Below are 10,275 nucleotides of genomic sequence, written 5' to 3' on the forward strand. Positions count from 1 at the left end.
GCTTATGACAGGCAGCGAACACTGCATTTGTATGACTTACTTGCGCAGTATCCTCTATCTCAATCGCGCAATTACTCAAAGTCAGGGGTGTTCTCGCGCAGGCGGCAAAGAATTGCAAAAGTCTCTTTAGGAATCATAGCAACAAAAAGTTGAGCTCTGACCCTATATTTAAGCAGACGTCTATAGGAAGCCAGGCGCCCGCACCTTGAAGAAGCGGTACGTGATGAGAACCGACCCGTGTGTAAACAGCACCGCTCTTGGCGACCAAATTGAATATAAATTGCACTTTATGGTCACCGCTCACTGAAATATGCACTGCCCGGTCATTTTGGAATGGGTAGAGACCAGAGGAGGCTGAAGTCAGCCAAATATCAAAGTTAATCTTGCTCGCCTGCTGTGTCTCTAGCTCGATCTCTCTCACCCACCCACCTCCCCCTGCTCTCCCGAGGCGATTATTCAGAACAAGCAAAACGTGTATTTTTATGTTACGTTCTTGTTGAGTAAGATATTGCTCTCTACTCAGCCCTCTGAGAAATGTCTGCATATTCCGAATACCCCTGTGAAATGTTCCTCGTTCCTTCAGTACCGTTCCTTCAGTGCTTGGCTTGGCTACATCTTTAGATAATGCGACGTTCCTAGCTCGAAAAAGAACAGCAGTTATAACGGTACAACAAAAAAACTGACAGTAACGTACTTTAAATAAATGATCATCGAAATGGTGCGGATATTTGCTTCCTTCTTTTCAAACGTTCCTCTCACTGAACGAGCAGACACCTCTGTCTCATTATAGCGGCAGCTCTGAAGTCGCAGTCGCATGCACAGGATTGGGAATTTTGTTTTCGTTTGAAGTCATGCATGCTTCACGCGGTACACTGTCAATACTCTAGCTGCGACTGCAGTATTCGTTCAGTGGAGTTAATGTTTCGACGCAGCTGATATATGGAACTTGGCTCCCAACTGCAACCCGTGGCCAGGGATCGATGTGCGTTCAATATGAGAGGTACATGCAGACGTCAGTGAGAAATGAGCTCCGGATGAGTGATAATTCAATTTCATATGAGATGCTGCAGGCTCGATGGGTTGGGGGCTAACCCTTGCGCCATGAGTAGGACCTCCACTGAATTCACAGTGTACTGAAATATTTTCTGATATAGTACGCTGCAAGCGATTATGAGCAGCCGGAGACAGGTGTTCAATGTTATTAATTGATGAACGTGTGCGCATCAGGCTTAAAGTGACAGCTGGCAGCTACCAGGAATTAGTAGCTCCCAAATATCCAATGCTTAGTTCGATTCCCGAGCTTCGATTTCCAAAGAGAGGTACTCCTAGCTGTCACAGTGTACGACACAAAACTATTAAATCACTTGAGCGCGGTCCCACGGTTAGAAGCAAAATTTACCTTACAAGCGACACGTTAACAGGCGTTCTATATAATTTATTTTACAACTTCGTTGGCTTCGTGAGCGAAGGTTCCATCTTAGGAGTCACAAATAGGCCTTTGCCAACATGTGACGTTTTGTTGAAATGTACAGAACTATCGTTAATATACCACAACAGACTCGATTGGGGCTGGACAGCCTAATGTTCTTGATTTAAGTTAGGGCGCATGTTTCGCTTATGCGAAGCATTTTATCATTGTCCTTTAGAAACTACTATGACGATGTACCAAATATACCTTGTTTACGAACCTACATGACTAAATGAAGTTGATTGTAGGGACTACTGGAGAGAACCTCTTCGCAAGGACCAAAACTCTGCCGACTTTCGCTAAGAGAAACAACATTGAAGGCTGTAACACTCACCTACTGCATACATTAGGAAAACTGAAATGTAAGCATATTACAACGAAGCTCCTTATGGCTAGGACTCCGTGGATTTTTCGTGTCTGTCAACAAATTTTTGTGAGCCAAAACTATTATCATCAACAATGGCTTGTGCAACTGATCACGCATTCGTCTTCGTCTTCTACCACACCAGCCTCCTTGGCAGCCCTTGGCCTAACTGCGCGAACGTGCTCGTGCCACTGCTTCATCATTCGTCGTCGTTGTATTATTCCACAGCTGGCTTCGATGGCACTCATCATGCCAGCGTTCCCATACTGCCATTCCCTCTGGGAAGGCGCTGACGGCTCTGGCCCACTGTCAGTCGGTGCGGCGATTTCGGTCTCAAAATACTTGCCTGGATATATCGCGAAATGGAAACATTAATGTATCTAACGAATGAACGTGGATGTGTAAACGTAAATGTGTGTGCTACCTTTCGTCACGATGACCAGCGATGAAGGCAATAAATACATTCGTACCTTCGTTCAAATTCCGTGTCTCCTTTTTGTCGTGCTGGTCATACTCCGCTGGTGATCCAACTTCACAGATTGGAATGGCTAATAATTTTTTTTCTCATAAGTTGCGGCGAGTATTGGATAGATACGCGCATATGCCTTGTTGGTGTATATGCTGTAGCCCAATATCATGAAACAAGGTCGTACCATGTGAGTTGTTATGTCATGCGTGAGAAAACGAGCACGTTTCCTGATAAAACAAGAATATTTCAGTCGTACCTGCACGTAAATCATACAATATGTATGTGCCGTGAAAGTTTATTGCTGTTAAATCAGCACACACCGTTATGAAATCTCGTGCTTTACCTTAACATGTATTAAGTGCCGTACCAAAGCGCAAAGCCTGTTTTATGGCGCTGAATGTGTTCTCGTATATGCACTGTATAACACGATACATCGCCGCCAGTTCCTTTCGAAAGAGACAGAAAATGAATCGTACTGAACACGGAAATTTAAATAGCATGCACAAGAGGAGCTGTATACTCAAAGAGGAGAGCTTTTTCCTGAGAACTGACTGTTTGCATCACTGTGGAGCAAAATTGGCCCAGTGCCTGCAGCAGCTACTTTCTAAGTGCTCAGGCGCTGTTCACCTTTTCCCAGTAAAACACTAAGTTCGATTTCGTACATGCAAGAGGGTTTGGCAAGCGACTCCTTTACATGAAAAAAAGCAAGCGACATACTAAGCGTGACAAATACACCCGCACAAACTTCCAAGATGCCACTTGCAATGGATCGCCTGCTATACGCTGCGTCTCGCGACATTTGCAAGTGACGCTAGCACCGTTGAGTGTTCCGTTTCATTTTCTTTTTGTTTTTAATCACCAGAAGTTATGGCAGAGCATGAGTAGCTGGGAGAGCTTAACGCGAAAATATTCTTGTGCTCCCAGCAAACGCTCCTCTCATTAGCTTTAAAGTATCACTTGCTGTGACAACAGCGACATGAAAGTAAAATAAACAAGAAAATGAAGTATTTGAAATGCCGAATCTAGCACAGAAACACGCAAGTCTGCCCACTTCTCTCTTTAAATGCGATTCTTGTTTTGCCTTATGTTCAATTCCTGAATCCCTCATCAGGTCATTGTTATACGGGAAGCCTTCAATAAAAAAAAAATTCCGCCGCCATTCCACCCTGTGAAAATGGATGTACAGTGAAGCTGTTGCCGACGTTAGGCAAGCACAACCGTCGTTAGAAGACCTTACACAAGCGCGACCACCTCAAGCGACGTACTTCAGGCGCGCACGCACGTTTTGGGAAGTGCCGCATAGATCCTCATTCTTCTAGACCCTCCGCCAAGCGCAAGTGCATTAAAGGAGTAGATGAATGCTTAAAAGCAAATTGCGTCAGAAATTGCGTAAACTACGACTTACAGACAAGATATGCGCATGATAGCTTCGGATTGCTATTCGAATATACGAAGAAACACAGATCTGTACGTTATGGGGTAATTGAAAGACAATTTTCCAGCTGTTTGAGGTCTGTCTGAGCGCACGCGACCGCTAGGTGGCGTTACGGTTAGCACAGCATACATCCTCATTCTTGTAGGCTCTCCACCTAGCGCAAGTGTGTTGTTGAAATAACGGACTTTCCGAAAGTAAAGTACGTCAGAAGATTCTTCTTACGCGCAACCTGCATACATAATAGCAACGAATTGTAATGCCAATACACGAGAACACTCAATTATGTTACGTGAAAAGTCAAATTCAAAACCTTCCAGTTGCTGTTTGTTTTTGTATGAGCACTGCACGCGGACACGAAAGCTTTCGACCAACTAAAGGATAACAGCTTCGCTGTAAAAAAAAAATGATTGTTAATCCCGCACATGACGCATGTGCGCATTCGTCAGCTGTGAGAAGTGAGTTTGGTATCTACCAGCAGAAAAATCTCCTAATTAAGGGCTTAAGACGCACTCAGTTCGTGCTAATGGCTTCTATTTCACACTATTATACGACAGTCATAGACAGAAATAATTAGTGTATCACTCAGTACTCCCGTTTCTGGTACTCAAGCTCGTCTGGATTTGACCTGCACACACAAGCAGTCTGCTGTTCAATCGTTTCCATAACAAGAAAAAAATTTGAACCAATGGTGTCCAACAGTTTACTTTTATCCCACTATAGTGTGACAAACGCACTTAGGAATCAAAGCAAACGCTTACAGAGCACAGCACATAATAGATTGTAAATATGAGAGCAATTACGCATGCAACGTTTTATTGCGAAATTAAATGGACACTCCAGGCGAATTTCTGCCGTCTGCGTCACCATCGTCGTTGGTGTCGCCGTGAGGATCCGTATGACTGAAAGCGTGTGGGTGTGAGCCGGCGAACGTGGTTCAATCTCGCGTGAACGAGCGAGGAACGAGGCCCGGATGCGTACCCTCTCCTCTGGCGCGCGAGGCAGTGATGTCAGGCGAGGAAGTAGGTAGCTTCGTATGCGCTGTGCTTTTGACGCTTCGTTCGCGTTCAACCGAGAGATGCATGTAGATCATTTCGCTTGCTGCTGCCGCGATACCTCAGCCCAGAATTTGGGCAGCGAGTTTCCGCGCTCATCGAGCGAGATGTGTTCATGTTTACCTGTGCGCGCGTGACACCCTGCTGGCACGTTGGAGGGATAGTTGGCTTGAATTTATGATATAATTTGTAAGCGCGACTGAACAAGGATGTGGAAACAAGTAGACACACAAAGCGAGTTCGGTCGCTGTGTGTCTGTTTCTTTCTACGTCCTCGTTGAGTCACCCTTAAATATAATTTCATTGTTAATTTAGTTTGTAAGGGAATGTTTATAAGTTTATACAGCCGATAAAGCTACTATCGTTACTGCGTTCATATATCTACTAATTTGCTGTCGCAATCGAATCGCCTTTCGGGCCGGACTGGGAATTTTTAAAGGTGTCTCAGAGTAAAGGTCTTGCTCATATATATTTGTGCACATTACAGTGCCGGAAATTGACCTTTATCAGTGGCGCAGCCAGAAATTTTTTCCGAGGGATTGGGGGTAGATACCCGCTTGACGCGGGCTGGGAAGGGTGAGTGGAGGGGAGCGCCTAGGGAAGCCACAAAAGAACGCAAGGAAATTGAAAAGGACGGTGGTGAATTTGCTTAGAATGCCCCCCCCCCCTTCCCCTGGCAACGCCACTGACCTTTACTAGCTCAACTAAAGCGGGCTTTTGTAACTATACAACGCTTAAAGCTTAAGTGCTGTCAAAATGCAGCCACGCAAAAGAAGACTCTGTTTAAGTCGTGCGGATAAGAATAGGCATTTCGAGCACCACAGACACTTTCTCTAGAGCTCCTGCCCTGATGTATGTTGCTTTACACGGGTGGCTCCTCTGGCGCTGAACTCGCCACGTATCGAGCTATACATAGCTACACATTTGCCGCCTTGTCCGTCAGTGGCGCTGCATAACAGTCCAGGAATAATCTTGTGCACGCACACGAATACCCGAGAAAGTAGACGGGACTATGCGCGCTGCTGTAGGTAATAGGTAAATCACAGAACGCATATTGCGGAGCATGTTGCTTCTTTATACACATGCGGCGAGTGGTCTTTTCGTCCGCATTCATTTCCCCTATACTCGTCTATATATAAATTTCAATTAAAGAAAACAATTTTCCGTATGCTTTTCCTTTCTTTATTTTCGCTTTCTTAATCTGTTATGGTTAGCCAACCAGACGCATGTCTGGTTAACATCCCTGCCTTCACTCTTAATTTCCACTTCCTCCTCCTGTTAGTCTCATAATGAAGACCTCAGTTAGAACGAGAATGGTATTCATAAATTAAACGTCCCACGATCCTCAGTTAACTATGCTGGGGGTATTTGGAAAAAGCAAGCATATCTCACTCAGACATATTGCGAGGCAGTATTCTGCGAAAAAAATCTATATATTGCACGGAACGGTAGCAAATGTGGAAGAAACTTCAAAATTTGCACATCAAAGTTTAGTTCGGTCTTTTATAAATTTCTAGATTTTTGTCCAGTATGAAACGAAATCAGGGTCTTATCTGGATCGAGACTAACCCTCAGAACTGCGTTTAGGACGCCGTGGCGGGAACTGGAACTCAGTTGTTACAACTTGGTTTTACTTATCGAGCACCTAAATTTATATACGCAAACATTTTTTATTTCGGCCTCATAGCAATGTGGCTGACGTGGCCAGGTATTAAACAGTGACCTCGTGTTCAACAGCCGCGTGTCGTAGACTTTGAAGCATCGCAGTGTTTCTTATCAAGATAGTTTTATCTCAAAGCGAAATGAAAATATATATTTGCCCATCGAGGCCCGCCATCATCAGACTATTTATGTCCACTGCCAGGCGAAGGCCGCTTCCTGCGGTCTTCAATCACTTTAGTCTTGTGCCAGCTTACCCCATCCTATACGTGCAAATTGTTCCAATTTGAATGCGCAACTTAATTCTCTAGCACCCTCAACTGCGCTTACTTCTCTTGGCACCCTTTCCTTAACTTATAAAGGATTGGGTATCGGCTCATCGTATAGCATGACCTGCCGAACTCCATTTCTTCCACTTAATGTCAACTATAATTTCGACTATACGTCCTTTGCTTTCGGGTCCGCACCTCTGTCTATCTGTCTCTTTGCGTTACGCCTATTATTTTTATTTGTATGACTAGTCGCGCACTCCGGCGAACGAAGCCCGCTCTGAGACGACGGAGTTTCTCTTATGATTTATGTAATTATGATCTAAGAGCTATGACGTCAGAAGAGACAATATTTTTTCAAGAGTCCTACATCCCCGCAGTAAAAGTTTGAAATATCCCTACTCGTCTCAACTTCCATCTTAGAACTTATAGTTTAGCGTTATACTTAGAATCGGACTGTCATATTTAAATGCTTGGAACTCTGTAAAAACATTCTGCATTTTGGGGAACTAATCAGAAATAAATACTGAAGAACGCGTTTCTCAGTAGGCCGGATGGCGTCTATTACGGCACAAACACGGATTATGAAAATGACAGTTACGGAACCTATCTCTAATCAAGCACATGATGCGAAGCCTGTGCAAAGTGATGACTAGAGCCTTAAATAAAGAAAACTGTAGGCTATAAGGGGTGGAATTTTCGTCGACTTGGTATGACCTGAATGACAATCTGCGTGGCAACAGCCACAAACAAAACATGGAAGAAAAGTGAACATTGTGGGCCAAAAATGCGGTGGTGGGTGGATCTATCAGGAAACAGCTCCTAACGACCTACAAGAAAGGGTGCTCTGCATGGCCTCCTTTTTTCATCTGGCGTTGTTAGAACACTCGTTAGTTCGAGCGGGAAATATGAGTTCCCGGGATGATTGGGTCAAGCCTTCGCTAATGATGTTCACCACCGAACGAACTGTCAATCTTACTGTTGTGTAAGATGAGTGTAATCACTACAGCAGTTGCCCATTTTGGAGGTTTCTCTTTACCCCGAACACGTTGTTATCCGGTATCAAAAGACGCCAGGAGTGGAAGAGACCTGAGACTCTTTGTCCATTTCTAGACACTTTCAGCGTAGGCTTATAACTTGGTAGCGCGCTGCTTTCGCATAACGAGTCGCTATGCAAACGTGATTGCATAGCTGCTTTTTCGTCTCGAAAAGCACTTTCGAGATCTCGCAAAACTGTTTGATTACAAGAGGTATGCTTCCACGTGAAATCTTCTGCCATCACGCAGTTTCTTGTCTTTGACGATTTCCAAACCGCTTTTATGTGCAAGTGAGACATTCCTTCGTCTGCTGCACTGGTGGGCCGCCAGTAGGACAAACTGGCTTTGTAAGTGGGCAGATGTCGCGGTTTATACACACAGAGCCCAGGAAGTCAGAACGTAGAATGGCATGCCTTTATTCCATGGCAAAGTAACCGGACAGTAGCCTGGCTGTCGGTGAACAACTATGAGGTCAGATTACAAGAGGCCGACTCAAAGCAGTAGCAGCTGGTCACTAGCACATCTGGGCGATGATGATGGCTTATAAGCCCGGCACAAGAAAGCCGTAGTTGGCGGTATCACGTTTCGTGACTGATATGCCACGGTAAAATATCCTAATGTGCGTGTCAATGTGAGCGTTACCAGACTACACAAGGCTACATCTAGTAAGCTGATACAACTGGTACAGTAATGTGCGTCGAATTGTCCCTTGAAGTGCACTTAACGTGTCTCTTATCCGAGTTCGCAAAGTGTTTTGCATTTGTTGTCCTCTAAAAAAACTTGCATTGGAGTTTAAGCTGAAGTAAGAAAAACAACGAAATTCCTGTGCCTGCGGCGGATATCCGTCATTTATTGCCGAGGTCGCTTTGTACGTGGGATGCCAGGTACAAGAGGCTCCGAGAAAGGAAACTGAAGCCTAATTTTTCAAGAGCGAACATTTGTTTGATAGCAGGTAACAAATGCATTGTTACAGTACCAGCCTCAGAAAGTGGCAGCGTGAGTTTGGCGTCAGTTTTATTATTAACTTTCTTACTGCTTACCCATTGCCTCAAACCTTCCAAGTTAAGAAAGGCATGCGTTTGGCAGCTTCAAAAAATAATATGTTTGGGACATTTGGGATGAGAGACGTTTACTATGATGCACGCTTCTCACGCTGAAACGTCCCAGGGCCCACAATGCGAAGGAAAAAGTGCTTATTCTAATGTAAGAGTTAATAAAGATAATGCGGACCTGTAGACAAGCGGCATTGTGAAACGGGCCTGAATATTTTCTTGCGATTGGTTTACCGCCTTGCTCGAGGAGTGCGCTGCAGACATGATATTATCTTCACGCTCCTTTCACGCACGTTTTCTTTCAGTCGCTTTTATTCCTGGCGCAGGCATGAGGAAAATGTGCAGTTTTTATTCGTCTATATCGTTTCTATGCCCCTTTATCAGAATGAAATAGTTTTTGCAGAAAACGCGAGGCAGTGCAGCGGACTTATCAGCGGGATATGGTAACAGTTGTGTACTTGTAAAAATTTATTGTGATTGCCTATTACGGAAATACAGGCAAAATGCTGCAAAAATAGCGTCTGATACCACGCACTTATGATTGCGCCAGTAAGAGGCAGGAATAGAGTAACAATAATAAAGCCCACCAGACGCGCTGACTTGCCAGCCTTGGGAATTTAGGCCACACGTTTTTCACTATTACGCGGAGAGGGCCTTTTCGGCCTGGAATTGGGCGAAATGGTTGCTGCGATTCTCGACCGAACAACGTACGTGGTTAACTAAGACGCGAGACATGCAAACAGCTCAACAAAGTGCGCTTGATTTAAGTTATACAAGGTAGAAAGACGGCACGCCCCGATAAGAGACACATCGACACGTTTCTATGGCGCTTATTCTGTCCTGCTGATCTAGGCATTTCTTGCTCGTCCTGCATCGCATTACGTATTCGTGCACATTTATCGATTATTACAATTTGTTATTCTTTACGAACAAAGCACCGACAAAGAAAGGGGTCAATATTGGCACAACACAGTTTGGAGGAATGCCAAAAAGGTACAAATTTGCCCTGTAAGTGTAGACATAGGCCCGAGAAACGCTCAAGGTAGGGAGCAGTCAGTAGTACTGCCCTTTATACTTGTGCGTGGCCACTGAAAAACATGCAAGAAACACGCTTCGGGTGTTTATTGAGAGTGAGCAGTCTCAGAGAAAACCTTGGTCTAACTTGCGCAGGCTTTCTGCTCCACTTCTTCATCGCAAGCATCTTCGAGCAATAAAACTATAGTAAGGCTAGCGAGTGCATTCGCAGGAAGAACTCACAATGAAGGACATGCCTTTAAAGCACTCTATGGAATGCGTGCCAGGCTAGACAAATACGGAGAAAGGTTTAGGTGTTTGCTTAATATGCCGCTTTTCGAACGCCTCAAAAGAGCCTTGTTTTCCCAACCAGCACGCTAGAAGTTGTGCGGAATAAATATTATTCTTCGCTCGAATTTATCTCGAACAACGCGATTTCAAGTAAAGTTTCAATATC

The sequence above is a fragment of the Dermacentor andersoni genome, chromosome 2 (assembly GCF_023375885.2).
Source record: "Dermacentor andersoni chromosome 2, qqDerAnde1_hic_scaffold, whole genome shotgun sequence".
Lineage (NCBI taxonomy): Eukaryota > Metazoa > Arthropoda > Arachnida > Ixodida > Ixodidae > Dermacentor > Dermacentor andersoni.